At 39.2% G+C, this 15,324-nt stretch overlaps 1 long non-coding RNA gene across 1 annotated transcript in view; it reads right to left on the bottom strand.

The window, feature by feature from the left end:
• Window positions 1-3,986: 3,986 nt before the first annotated feature.
• The window catches only part of LOC111874835, a 67,497-nt gene continuing 56,159 nt past the window's right edge, over window positions 3,987-15,324 (bottom strand). Inside the window, exon 3 of the long non-coding RNA XR_002844620.2 lies at window positions 3,987-4,481. This is a non-coding gene — a long non-coding RNA (uncharacterized LOC111874835). The remainder of the gene's footprint in view (window positions 4,482-15,324) is intronic.

The following is a 15,324-nucleotide window of genomic DNA, read 5'->3' as shown; positions in this document are numbered from 1 at the left end:
GTGTAAAATTCTTATTACACATCACAAGGGGCGTCGCCCACTTCTTTACATCTGTTTCATTTTCTTCGGATGTTATATTGCAGCAGCCTGTTTTTTCTATTCGTAAGCCCATTGTTGTGTTACGTTTGCAATCTGAAATTCTGCCCCCTGCTCGTGTGTTGTTCGCTGTCTCAGGATGTGGTGTTGTCTTCACTTCCGTTTTAGATATAGTAATGCAACAGGATGCTTAATTACACGACTCCATTAAAATATTCTGCACATATTTTTCTTCACTGTCCAATTTTATTACTTGTACTTTCGAAATAAGGGACTTCCTTGGAAACTTGTCAGTTGCCAAAGTTGCCAATGAATTCCTCAACTTATGGAGCACAAAATTTCTCTATCGTGTTCCCAAAACTCCACCAGTTAAATTCAGTACAACACTTCACATTCTTTTCCCCTTAAGACCAATTTTTATACTAACCTGTGATTTCCACATAGGTCTCTCATGTTTTACTATCATTTCAGGCTTTCTCGGATTTTGAATGCATTTCTCGTCTCTCCTATACTCCACCCATCCCTTTAATATTTTTTTTATCTATAATCCTAATAACCTAAGGAAGAGCAAAATGTTCGCAGTCCCCATTTTGCAACTTACATTTACGTTTTAACAATACAAAACTGAATATCAAACCCCGACTTGATGCAAAGTATTACGTTGTATATTTCACATCCAATTTTAAACTGTTATACTGTAATATTTGAACAATGACAATTAACACACAATTAGTATATTTAACTATGCACAAAGTAAATTAATTTTATTTTGAACTCTGTGGTCTAGTGGTCAGCGTTCCTGGCTACAGATCCAGAGGTCCGGGTTCGATTCCCGGCTCTACCAGATTTTTTTTCCGGAGAAGTAGTGAGTCTGGAACGGGGTCCACTCAACCTCGTGATGATAACTGAGGATCTATTTCAAGGAAATAGGGGCTCCGGTCTAGAAACCGAAATTAACGGCCGTGGGGATTCGTTGCGCTGACCACGCGACACCCTCTATCCGCAGAAAGTTGCCTCTAAATCTTCGCCGACAAGCGGTGGTCGCTCGGTCGTTATAGTTCGCTTGCGGACTGAAATCACGGAAGTTTTTGTTTTCATATAATTATTGTTTTAATTATTGATTGCATAATTTTAACGATCGTATATACCCACCAATTTCATTGAATATTCACATACTAATTGCTATTATTACCATTATTCTTCCGCGGCGGTCCGGGTTCGATCCTGGGTCTGATCAATTGGGATTTGTGGTGGACAAAGTGGCGCTGAGGCAGGTTTTCTCCGAGTACTTCGGTTTCCCCTGCCAATCTTCATTACACCAATTGTTCTACAATCACCCTCACCTATCATCTGGGGCTGGTACAATAGGCCAGAAGTGGCCGCAGTACGTGGGACTTAGTCCCACCTCAGTAGCAATAAAAAAAACATCATTCTGGAAAATTATAGTTCCATTCTCTCCAGGAATAATATTGTAAACAAATTAAGTATGGCAAAATTTACGCAGGGCGACAATTGTTTTCATATTGCTGAGCTCCAGTTAAACCGACGATTCGATCATTGCCGAAGACGCACAGTAAATAAATGTATTATTAGATATTTTCTTCTTAATCCTCGACCTCAGGGGTTTTGTCAGTCTTTAAAGCATATATACACAGTGCCACGACTTAGTACGAATATTCTCTCCAACTTCATCTGTTCGTACCTCATTTTCTCGTTTATTACGTCATCGTTTTCTATCTCTCTGAGACAGTGCACATTTATACTCTCTTTGTCGATCAAAGTGGCCGCGCGGTCTAAGGCTTGATCTGCTTTCGCTCGATCAGGGTTCAATCCCACTCGATGTATGGGTACTTGCCTGCTTTTATTTTATGTTCGTGTTTTCTTGAGGCGGAATGACCCCAGCCCAAGGAGTCCTACTGATTGTCTATAAGATTAAGAAACTTTAAAACAGAGACCAAGGTTCATCATGGACTGTATAGCTGACAGATTAGTCGTCCCTCTTTACATAATGTTAAAATGTTTTACTCTCAGCGTACCACATATGCAATGTCGTTGTAGAAAAGTGTTACGGAAATTTCAGTAACCTTGAATTTTTAAGAAGAAATTTTGATAGGTTGTTAAGGAATGTTCTTAATGAAAAAATCTTTAAAACAAAGAAGATTGGAAAGAATTACTCAAAATTAGGAATATAAATATTTTCCATACATTTTCTTTGCAATTTCACACACAAAGTTTGCAGCGATTTATTATGTTTCTGATACAAACATAATTCAGCTTCTTACTTCTCCCTAATGTTAAATCTGTTGTCTCAGTGGCATATATTTTCCTGAAATAAGCTGAAATCTCTTACTTCAGCAGTTTTCCTTCTGAATATTTTAGTGGCTGAATCCTCAGGAAAATGAATCCGGTCCACACCCTCCAATCCTATTCCTTTAAGATCGGTTTTAATATTATCTTTCCAACTAAGCCTAGTGTTTACAACGTGGTCTCCTTATTTAAGGTTTTCGCACTAAAATTTTGTGCGCATTTCTTATCTGACTCAGGTGTGTTGTATGCTCCGTCCATCGCATTACACTTGATTATACAGCATCTGGCGAGGCGTTCAAATTATGAAGCTCCTAAATATGAGGCTTCCACCAGCTTCCCGATACTTTCTCTAAATTTCCCCTCAGCACCCTTCCCTTAATGCGAAAACAAAATTTCACACGCATGTGAAACTACAGGTAAACTCATAGGTTTATATATTATAATTTTCACGTATTCAGAGAAATGACATGATTCTGGACTCAGTGGAAACAACCATTCTCCAACATTATTCTTTTTCAAGAATGGAATTTTTATATATTTCCAAATATAACTTTTTCGATTTGTCAAAATTTTGTCACATGTTTTCGTGACTATACACCCGCGTTTGGATAGACAAATAAATTTACTGGATATTCACTAGTCGTAACTACAATTAGGTCTTACGCTTTCGAGATTACTGTAATTATAGCACATAAATAAAATCTCCTATATCTTCTTGTACTTGCCGTTGCTACGCAACATATCTCAACAATGGCTAAGCCTTGGCAATGTTTTCACTATCTGTTTTCTGTCAACGGATTTTACACAGGAACTACGAAAGTCTCACTAAATCGCACATTCCCAATATCACTCTACTACAGCACACATAAATTATTCAAATCGTCCATTAATTCTTCGCAAGCCGACGTCTAATTTTTCTTGAAACGAATTTCGTGTGGCTGACTTCAACCCTCTAGTCTCATTCTCTCCACTGAACTAGCTACAAGCGAACTAGCTTTATATGTATAACTGCTGCACGAAACAACGCACAAAAAACACGGCTTGTAACTGACGCTTCTGTTGGGGTTACCACGTGATCGCTATTTAGTCAGACAACTGGCGCGCTGGCTGCTACCTGGCAATAGAAACCACTCTTCCTATTGTTGTGTTCGAGTATTTCGGACCTGGTCTAGAGATGGAAGTCCTTCTGTTTCTCCTTCCAAGTCGGTCGCTGGGTGATTATTGAGCCGTTGCCTAACAACGCCTTGAGCAAATCCGTTACAACATCTATTAATTATCTGTGATTCTCTTCATGTTCTTTATACTTCACGCCAATAAATTTTAAACATAGCATAACCCGAAGCTGATGTATCCTACTATGAATGAATGGCCCTTGCACCGCGACCACAGTGATCTATTGTGCCTCCTCTTCTGATTATCCCCTAAACAATTCTGCATTTCAAATGAAGCGCAGGATCTTGTATGATGTATCCTACTAAATTTTAATCTCTTCTTGTTTTATTGTTCTTTCCTAATACCGTTTTGTAAAACAAAGCTGAAAAGCAACAAAAAAAAAGTATTGCTATATTTTACCTTTTATCTATAAACTGTTCCACTTATTTGTCATATTTGCTATGTGTGCTACACATTTCACCCATCTCATCCTCCTTGAGCTAATCATGCTAACAATAGCTCGTAAAATATAAAATCATATTATGGCGTTACAAAGTTAGTTTTCCAAATGGCAGAGCAACATTACACAATGGCGTTGGAAATAATAATATATTATATAAAATAACATCTGTGCTTTGTGACTGTCGTGGAGACTCCGTGGTCAACATGTTGACATAAATAATCAATTTTCCAATTTAAGACAAAACTCTCATAATGATTCACCGTCTTACAATGGCACCTCCGACGGGACAAGGTTTCGAGTGGCTGACCTCCACAAAAAGCAGCACGGCATTTATACAGCAGTAATTGGGGCATGTGATGGACAAACCGGAATTTGTAGCCCATTTGTCATAACCCTAGTAACTGGCTTTACCCTTTTCAGGTGATTTCTATTTAAGAGAACATCATTCTCTTTGTTTGCAGATTTATCTCCTCCAGAGCCGTTGCAGGACACAGAATGAAGGATCATAAATGTAATGAACATCCTGGAAAGAAAGAGAGTAAAACATCTCATTCCTTATATACAAAACGCTAACGTCTGTTGTTTTGTTCTTATGTATGTTAGCAAGTGTTTACTAATAGGAGAAGAAGATTGTAGCATTAAATGGCAGTGAAGAATTTGCTTGTGACAGCATTGCAATGCCCATCTCCCTCCAAAATTTTACAGCCTGCCTCTATGTATAAATAGAGTCCAATGCGTATAGTGCAGTTGTTCCCCAAATTTAGTATCTTAACATAAATATAGGTGTCTTTCCGGACCTTCATATTTTACCGGCGTTAGATATTTTTATAAAAAATTGTTCTTGTAGTAAATTCACACGCACAAACTTATTATTAAATATTAAGTTTGAAATTTAATAAGAGTGTAGACGGCAAACGAGTTCTAGTTTAAATTAAGATGTTCTTTGCGACAGACCATTTGCAAATTTGGTGAATAAACTTAGAAAAATGGGCGTCTTAATAGAAAATAATCAAAAACGTAAGTGCTTACTTAGGAGATGTTAGATGACACACAGGCCAGAGTAGAACATAAACCTAGAAAATCACTGAAATATCTACCTGAAGAGATTGGCTTGTCAGAGTCTAGGGTAAGAACGGCAAAATAATTGCTGAAGGTTAGACATTATAAATGAACAGCAATCCACGGCTTGCAGCAGCGCGATCCCCTTAGCAGGGTTCATTTTTGCAGTTAGTTTCTACGGTGCGTCATTTGAGTTCTGGATTGATCCGCAATTAATATTCTTTTGTGATGAATTGTTGTTTTACTTGCAGGGATACTTAGATACACAGAAGACTCGTTACTGGAGTTCACAGAATCAACATCTAACCCACAAAGTCCGGCTCTATCCAGTGAAAATTGGTGTCCGGTGTGCTGTAAGTGCAAGAAGCATTGTTGCTCCTGTGTTTCTTAACGAAAAAATTAACTGCAAAAAAAAATCTACATGTAGACGTACAGCATTTTCAACACTTCCTGTGATACGTGCATTGTAACTACTTCATTGCGAAAGCCACTGGCTGATTCTTCTGCAAAATTCATATGCATCTAGCTGCAAACGGCGGTTCGGTCGCTGTGAAGCGCAGAATCATGGAAACGGTCAAAAAGTAAAATTCCTCGCTGTACATGTCCAACGTAGGGAAGCCGGTCTCTCGCCAGAGTTTCAACTAAGGGTCTCGAAATTGCGCAGCACACATGTACATTATGACGTCGTGAAACGAATGTGAGAAGACGTGAAGACAGTTGCCACGTGACAGACTGCGATCGGTTCTCCTGAGGCACGGTTTGTGACTTCCTGATATAAGATTTTTTTTTTGTTTAAATTTTACTGCTGGCTAGCATTCCACAGTAGCGGGGCCGTCAAAATCCCGACCGTCCAGCCGGCCCACCTCGGCTTGAGTGCCCCTCCCCAAGATTGTGCCCCCGGGGACCGGTGAGAGTTCTGTTCCAGTTTCGCCAGCCGGTGATTGATGTTGAGGTTATTGTAACAAGGAGCCTGTGCATCGCAGATGTTACTTCACTTTCAGGGGCGCTCTGTCTCTGCAGACGTAACCGACTAAATCCACGGGGCAGAGTCCGTGTGAATTTAATAGTCACTAATCACTCAACGAGTGGGAGTTGCAGGAGCATTAGCTACAGAGAAACTTTGAGCCTGTAGAGAAAACAAACACAGCAAGATGTAAGTGATAGCAGTAGACACCGATCAGGTGTAGATGTAACGGGGTAGACTTGTATTATGGAGGGCTTCGGTTCGAGTATCTTCTGAGCCATCGGCTGTCATGACTAGGGTTTTCGTGTTTTTAAACCCTTATAGATAAATGCCAGGAAAGTATCGCGATTAGACCACGGCCTCTTATTTCCAAATCCTTTTACAAGCCATCACTAATTAGTAATCCTTCCATCTGACAATTCTACATGCCTACAGAGTCATGTGAATAGGCATAAATGCATATGAGACAGATGCTAAAAGCAAGTGTCCTAAAGGCATTATATTCTTATGTATTTATAAAATTGGTGTCGAAAGTTATACACATGCTGGATTTTAATTGACATTTGGGTCCTAGAACCCACGTAATGCTACTGAAGACAACGGCAAAACTCGAAGTAAAACGACATGATAGTATTACTGACTTAAGACGTCCTGGAGACCTAAGAGTATTGAAGAATACACATCACACCTGTCATTTCCAAGGATTTCGCGCAAATACCATTAAGATGGAAGGTACGCGTTACCTTAACATAAATCTGAGGTTCTTTGGAAGTAAGTTTTCCCCACAGGATTTTCAAACTTGTGACCAGATCTCCAAGTAACAAATTGATTTCTGTCAAGCGAGTGTGAGCAGACGAATCTCTGCGACCATGAAGAATAATCAAACATTTGGGTAAGAAATACTTCACCTTCTAAAGAACTTGTATGTTGATTAACATATTCGTAATATTCCTCCACTGGACCCTGTCTATGTTGCACGAATTCAGTTCATAACATCACAAGAATTTTTTTAAAGATATGTCATTGCATGTACTCCTGAGTTTAAATATTATTTTCTTTTCAGATTTTCCTGCTAAATTTCGTGTAATTTCTCATCTCACCTTTCCTGTTAAATGCCCCCTCGTCTCAGCTTCTATGTTTCGTTACAGAGTGGAGTCTATGAAGTGGTAACTATGTAATTCTCTCCATAGTTCCGTAACTTTTAAGCTCAAGTATTTTTCTTAGCATTTCATTTTCAAAGAATCCCATTCTGTGTACTTCTAGCGAGTCCAATCACTCACTCATGGGGCTGAGACTTTCATGAGAAACTGCCAATTTTGCAGCTACTGAAGAACTTCTCAGCATTTTATGGAACCTGAAAGTTCATTAACGTGTTCAAAAATGCCCTACACTGGTCCTAATCCTGAACCAGATCAATCAAATCCATACCGCCCCTTCATACCTCTCTAGGATCCATTTTGATTTTGTCAGCCCACCTATGTCTTGGTAAAGAGTCCGCTACAAAACATAATAAAATTATGTGACATGAAACTGAAAGTCAGGTGTACTGAAGCAACTATATTAATCTGAATCTTAATATAAAGGCCCAAATTCGAGATAATGCAGTTCTCGGAACAAGTAAGGTGTCAGCCCTGCAATTGTGCTTCCCTGTTATTACATTTATGACTAGCAGTGCTTAGATAATTTAATAACGCATTTGTAACACAACGGCTTACACAACACGGTTATGAATTTGGGATTGGCATGAGTATGGTGGTTGTTGACTGGTCAAGCATTAAAACGGGGTTTCATTGTTTTCGTCTTCACAGCTTCCAGACTGGCTGAGAGGCCCACCGTCCACTCCCCAATGCAGGGTCTATTTTCCTGGGAGGTCATCCGCCGGGCGCTACCTGGTGCCGAGGTTAAGAATGAGTTGAGCTATGCCTCCGCTCACCAGGCGTTGTCACGGCTGAACTTAATTAATCATAGAGAACTTCAAAGGACATGAGCGGAACAGTTTTTACTTACCTACTTATTATACCTCATAGTCACAAATGGAGAAGCGATTCAGCGTCGTTTCGTGAGGAAACTGGTAGAAATTTTAGGATCTGAAAATTATCAGGCAGTGTAAGAGATACGTTGAAGGAGCCCAGAGCTTCACGTTACCACTGAGGTATGCATTTCATCCAAATGATATTGTTACATGTACACGCATTGCTAGGCAACGGATTGGTAAATAATCTTCCTTGAAGACAGATCCTTGGTAAAAATCCGTTTCTAGTTCACGCAACAATAGGAGGAATGTTTATACCTCCTTGCTACGCAAGAATAGGAACAACAATGGACTGGCGAGATAGCTATCACGTGACTTCTTTTCAATGTGGTCTGCACCATATCCAGATCTAAGACACAGAACTGTAAACACGTCTTCAATAATAGGTGTTTTCATTGGGGTCGGTGCCGAAGGTTTAAAGGGAATATTGAAGGTCGAGTGCAGTCATGTGGTAGCGAATACTACTAGAAATAGGGCATAATCTGCTGTACTGAGCCTGGATTGACAGAGGCCTTATATATATTGTACATAGAAATAGGAATTAAGATTAAATTTGTAAATATATGTAAATACTAACAATGGACTTACTAACACAGACTATGACTGACAAATGACAGACCCGACCTCTCGTCAGAGAGGGCGCCCCAAATGAACAGGACAGTAACTTTCATATAAGAAAAATATCTGGTCATGAGCCGCAGACAGACTGATGACCGTCAGTCGCAATGTGACTTTGACTTTGATTGCAGTCAGTCATAGCCGAGAAGCCATAAGTCACGGACACGAAGCTGTCACAGAAAAGAGTACATGAGGGTTCAGCAGTTGAGAATACAAGGACAAGAATGGAGCTTGTCCTTAGTGAATTGCGAAGATTGAGTACAGAAGAGTACAGAGTATTGTAGACGAAATAACGAGAAGACTTCATAATGAATTGAAGCACTAGTTTCTGTGTTAAGATCCGTTGCAAGGAGTCGACTAGTGTAAACTGAGAATCCTAGTGCGTGTGCGAAGTTGAACTGTAAATTGTGTAAATTAGCGATAGCGCTGTATTAATTGTAATTGAGAGAGACGCTAACCGAAATGCTAATAAATCGAAACATCTGAAACAGAGCTCGTTATTTTCGTCACGCGCAACCCTCTAAAGCTCTACGTATCACTCACTTAAATTAATCTATTATCACTATTTTGGGGAAATAAACACTATTGACTCTAAGACTCAGATCAGTGAATAATACATATTGGTAAAATAGAAAGTTACTTTATGCTATAACAGTTAGATACAGTAACCACTGTACTCCACAGGCTTAACGAGCTGAGAGACACAAGATGCTCACTGTGCCAAATATCTTTGTATATTTGCAATAGACAACTTGTAAGTTCAGACGATAAATTAGTATCATGAAGATGAGACTCTGTATAATAACTAGTAGTGGCATGAAAGACACGTAATCAGACGAAACACTAAAATCCTGACGCCTATAGCACTGCATCATTTTTTAAAATCATTATTATAGTAAGACCCTCTTCAGTAGACGAAATGTACAATTAGTAGCCGACAAGTGTGATGCTTGTAATTGACCCCCTGTCATCACTACATTACTGAACGTACCCAATATTTAACTCGAGAGACCAGCAATTAGATAGGCAAAAGTATTACGGCATGAAGAGTGCGGGGCATATGTTCCCCTGCTTTTTGCTGCAAATGTAAAAGTCTCATACCTGACTAACTGGCAGCAGTTCGTACTTTCATTTCCTTCTGCGTGCAATTTAGCGTGAACAGACACGCAATTGGACACCTCGACGTTGTAGTTAGAGGAGTTTCGCTTAGTACAAAATGTCAAACGTTTTACCTTTCAAATATTTGTTCTTAAGACTTTATTAGGAATTCTAAATTCAGTTTCCATAACTGACTTCTCCATATATCAATAGTCTTTCAGTTGTTTAACAAGTTTCCCACAATTTATGACAATCAAAGACCAATTACAGTGTTTATAAGGACCTGACACTGGTCCTTAACAGAAGACAAATTAATTTGGTCACAATCTAGGAGAGATTGTCTTCAAGATCGATTTTATTATTATCCTCTTATCTTTGTCTAGGCCCTGCGAATGTTCTCTTCGTTTTGGGTTTTCCGACTAAAATATTACATTCATATTTCGTTCCTCCCATACATGCTATATGATCAGCCTATCGCATTCGCCTTGATTTCATCATTGTAATAATATCTGGTAACGAATACAAATTATGAAGCTTCTCTTACGTAACTTCCTCTAGCAACCTGTCACTTCCTCTCTGTTTGTTAAGATATTCTCCAACCCATCCTATTTTGACACACCCTTAATTCGCATTCCGTTAAGCACTGAAAAGTAATGTTTCCTACCTGTAGATAAAACAAACAAAAAACTAAAACTCCGTGGTTTTAATCCGCAAGCGAACTATACCGACCGAGCGACCGCCGCTTGTCGGCGAAGTTAGTGCCAAATTTAGAGGATAGAGGGTGTTGCGTGGTCAGCCTAAAGAATCCCCACAGCTGTTAATCTCGATTTTCTAGACCGCAGCCGCTATTTCCTTGAAATGGCTCCTCAATTATCCTCACGAGGCTAAGTGGACCCCATTCCATAACCACTACTTTTCAGAAAAAATCTGTAGCGCCAGGAATCGAACCCGGGACCTCTGGATTTGTAGCCAGGAACTCTGACCACTAGACCACAGAGGCGGTCTGTCTGTAGGTACCAGAAGACAAAATTAATTTTGTGTATTCGGATGGTTCTTACATAGAATATCGGAAGGCAAAGGAGTTTTATCAGAGACAAGGTATTATAATGGTCGGTAAGGCCACAGAGCAATAAAGAATAGGAGTATCATGTTTAACCTACACTGAAGCTAATGTGTAAGAAGTATGGAATGAATAGAAGTATAAAACAACATTGTTATAAGATGGTTAGTGAAATAAACCAGAAAAAAAGCAAACTGACCAACAAGTAGACATACGATAATGCTGTTCCTGTCTTTCTTTCCGCAAATACAATTTTTGCACAGAAAAATTTTTGATTCAATAAGACACTTAAGTTTTACTCCGCAAGAAACAGCACTAGTTCAAAAGTACGAATTTCCCTTCGTTTGACCAAATAATGAAAAGTAAATACAAATTATCTCTTTATTCAAAAGTAACTCTAAAAACTCCTGTATTATAATGTGTCCGGTTTCAATATTTCCCGGGAGATAGGATATTACCAGTGTTTGATTTCTTGTAATATGCCTAAAATGACTAGGATAAAAGTTGTTGTTGTTCTCATTTGGGATTAGGCAGTCAGTGGATACTGTGCCATCTTTATCTGCTTAAAAAATACAGATTCAACAATGCCTTCTCCTCAGAATTCAAGCTAAGTTTCTTTACATCAGTAATAATGAAAGTCAAATCTTTACATTTTGGTTCAAGAAGCGGCCTACTTACCCTGGGAGTAGGATACTTTAACAATAAAATTCTATTAGTGGCAGTTGAGATTATGGCCAAATTAAATTCACTAAATTGGAATTGGACTGTCCTTGGCGAATCATCCATAATTGCTTCAGTATTACTGCCAAGTCCATTAGAGAACTGTCTGCGCTCTGTCTATTATAGAACATCGCTATTAAATCGTAATAAAGCGGATTCAAAAAGGCAATATAAATTTTCATAGCGAAACGAAGTGCCGGTACAGAATCGCGAAAATTTAATGCAACAGATTTCTACAAGCAGCGCTGTTAACAATTGCAAATATAACCATATCCTTGTACCTACATAAACTTCACTCTGTAGAACTATATTTTGTTTAATCTTAGTACTGTGCGCTGGAAATGTAGCTCAAATGGAGTGAGAAGTAACGTGTGCAGAATTCTGTGCACGTGACCAGAAGAATTCGAGAAAAGATGATAGGATGAATTTTCAATGAATGTTAACACTAGCACAAAAATTGAAAATAAACATTCAATTCACGATTAAAGACACTACTGCAAAATTTGCACACCACTTCAGCACCCATGACTACCATATATAATAGCAATGACAGAATATATGTGGATATTCTATATTAGGTCAGCTATAGGCAAGAGGAAAATAGAAGAATTACATATCTATATATTTTGACATGACTACTGAAAGCCGGAAGTGCGCAGTCAGAGAAACAAAACAAAGACATCTGTTCCTAGACAACAGCTAGGAAATATTGTTCCCGGAGCAAAGAATTGTCGTGACAACGAATACGCAGAACAACAGAGGAACTGTAAGACATGGTGTTCCGTCTGTGGTCCGCACAGGGTCATGAAAGGACACGTAACTGATTCTCAGGGATGAGTCATTCGTACTGATTAATAGAGGAGTACAGACTGGAGTCAATTCAAGAACCAGGAGAGACACAGATAGAGATTTTTATCTTCAAGGAGTTCAATGTTTGAGCGTTGTAATCAACTCTAATTGTAATAGAGACGTCCAATAAATCCAATCATCAAATCTGAAACCAACTATTATTAGTCACGCCATCCCCAATACGTGACAATATATTAGGATAGGTAACCGTACACTCCGGGCCATAAATGATAAATCGTTACATGTGCACTCGACTACAGCACAGCATACTAAAGCAGACTCTACATAAACACTGTCTATCCTCTGCCACCCTTTGTCTAGGACCTGCTTTATATGAATGTGAACAGGGGTATGTTTTAGTGATTGAAGAGCATTCATTGTGTGTTCGAGAACAGGATCATAAGGAGTATATACATATCGACGTAAGGGGAAAGAAGTGAGGGGAAGTTGGTTAGGCTCTTCAAAACAATATTATAAATGATCAAATCACAGAAAATTAAATGGACGGGGAACGTAGCACGCATGAGAGCTAAGAATATGTCTATGCTCGAAGAACCTGAAGGCTAGACACAAATCACATAAGGTGGACATAAAGGGATATTATTGCAGTAGAACTCAAGGGAATAGTGTATGGGGTTGTTGTCTGGATTCGTGTGATTCAAAATAGTGAGCAGAACAGGGGATTTTGTGAACACGCTTATGAACTTTCGGGTTCGTTAAAAGACTGTGAATTTCTTGATTATCTGAGTAATTATTAGATTTTTAAGAAGGATATTTATGTACAGATATGATACACGTATAATGAGATTGAGCAAGATTAAGAATTTAAACCTTCAAGGTAAATAATTTATATCTACACCCTTCTTTTCGACAGGCACAGATCAAATAGTCTAGAAATATTAAATGATACACCAAAGCATTCATTATACTGATTATAAAACTTTTGTTTCTAAGAACAAAGAGAACGTGTCTACCGCCCACACGCCAGCAGAGTTTCACTGATTGCTGTCTTGTTGCTCACCGGTACATTGCCTTGTCATTGAGATACTTCATTATCATAATTCACACTCGGAAACAATAAGCAGAGAAACTATGCAACTCCATGGATCAGAGACCTTCTTGAGAACGTAATTAATTCCTCAGCTAGTCAAGAAATTGCTCTCTTTTTACGTGACCCTAAGGTTAATTACAATGTTCATAAGAGCTAGCCACTGGTCCCTGTACGAGCCACAAATATCCACACGCAATATCTCTAGGAACTATTTTAGCATTATCCTCCCAAATGAATTGCAGATTAAACTTCTGTATGCACCTCTCATCTACCGCATGCGTACTACCCACCAATCACATTTTTCCTTTCCCTCACCGAAATAATATTGGCAGAATCTATTCATTAAACAGTTTTCTACAGCCTATCTCACAAGTAAGTATTCTCTATGGTACAGTTACCCACGTCGATCGCAGTGGCTGTGCGGTCTAAGGTGTGAACCGTCTTCGCTCCCTCGAACAGTGGGGTCGTGGGTTAGAATCCCATTCGTGTCATGGATGTCTGTCTGAGTTTATTCTGTATTTGTGTTGTCATGTATATGTAGCGGCCTTGCGGCTGATCCCCCGTCCAAAGAATCATACCGATTGTGTAGAGATTACCTCATGGAGCTGAGCCCTTCTGGAGGAGCCGCCAATTCTGCAGCTACTCAAGAATTTCCCAGAATTTTATGGAACCCGAAGGTTCACAAGAGCCCTCCAATGTTCCCTATCCTGTGCAAGATCAATCCAATCCATACCATCCCATCTTATCTCTCTAAGACCCATTTTAATATTGCTCACCCACCTACACCTTGGTCTTTATAGTGGTCTCTTTCCTTCTGGCTATCCCACCAATATCCAAGATACTGAAAAGCGGCCAAAGTCCAAAGTGCTGTAGGACCATAGAGAAGAAATTCAGTACCTCCAATTCTCTCTCCTTTTAGGATAAAAAACAAAATTTGACGGTCATAAAACAACTCAATAATCATCTTCCTTGGCCTTCTTTATATTTTGGACAGTTTCACCGAACATTGAAGTGAATGCTTCTTGAAGCTACGGGGTTAAGTTCAGAACCTGCTAATCCAGAGGAGCTTCGATGTTCTTCTCAGAATGAATGAATGTATGAGGGGTAGGCCTTCTCGGCTCTTGCACCGCGACCTCAGTGGTCTATTGTTCTTTCCCTTTTTTTAATTATTCCCTCAGGAACCCCGCTCTTCGAATAAAGCGCAGGATTTTAGATGTGGGGGCGTCAAAATAGTTACTTTGTTCCATAAAGTACTGACCCAAGTGACGTAGTCTTAAATAAGCTAAAGCCTCACATTCACACAGGATATGTGTGGCTCTTACGTTTTCTGACTGATACCTCTGACAAGTGGGACTATCACTTAGTCCCAGTTTGAACAGGTGTCCTTTGAGGTGACAGTGTCCTGTAAGTAGTCCTACCGCCCATTCTTCTGAGCATACTGATATAGCAGTTTAAACCGGCCATTGTATTTGTTAAATTGTTACATCAAGCGATGAAAGATTCCGAATGCTGGCAAACATTTCCCGAATTAAAACTTTTCCTAATATCCGAATGAATGTATTTTTTTTTTCGCTTTTTCTCAAGGTTTACTGAAGGAGCCGTATAAATTATACACGTTTTGCAGGGCAGCATCAGGTGCGGCATTTTCGTCAAGAACTGTCAATGAGGGTGATATTGCATTGTATTACTTTTCTCGATATTTCTGCAAACTGCGAATAGTTTGATGAATGTAGCCAATCTTACGGCCTAGACTGGGACCGGAAAAGGACAGAGAATGGTAACGACTGCCGTCGTCCCTTCGAAACACACATGTGAACAAAATGTATCTCAGGTTTTAATATTCGGTAATTCGGCTCTTTCCTCATGATGTATATCTATGGGTTCGATGCAATTTTCTGAAAGAGCAATAATAGAT

Source organism: Cryptotermes secundus, unplaced genomic scaffold (genome assembly GCF_002891405.2).
Source record: "Cryptotermes secundus unplaced genomic scaffold, Csec_1.0 scaffold74, whole genome shotgun sequence".
Classification (NCBI taxonomy): domain Eukaryota; kingdom Metazoa; phylum Arthropoda; class Insecta; order Blattodea; family Kalotermitidae; genus Cryptotermes; species Cryptotermes secundus.
Note: the sequence above shows the minus strand (reverse complement) of the source record. Positions and strands in the feature narration are given on the sequence as shown.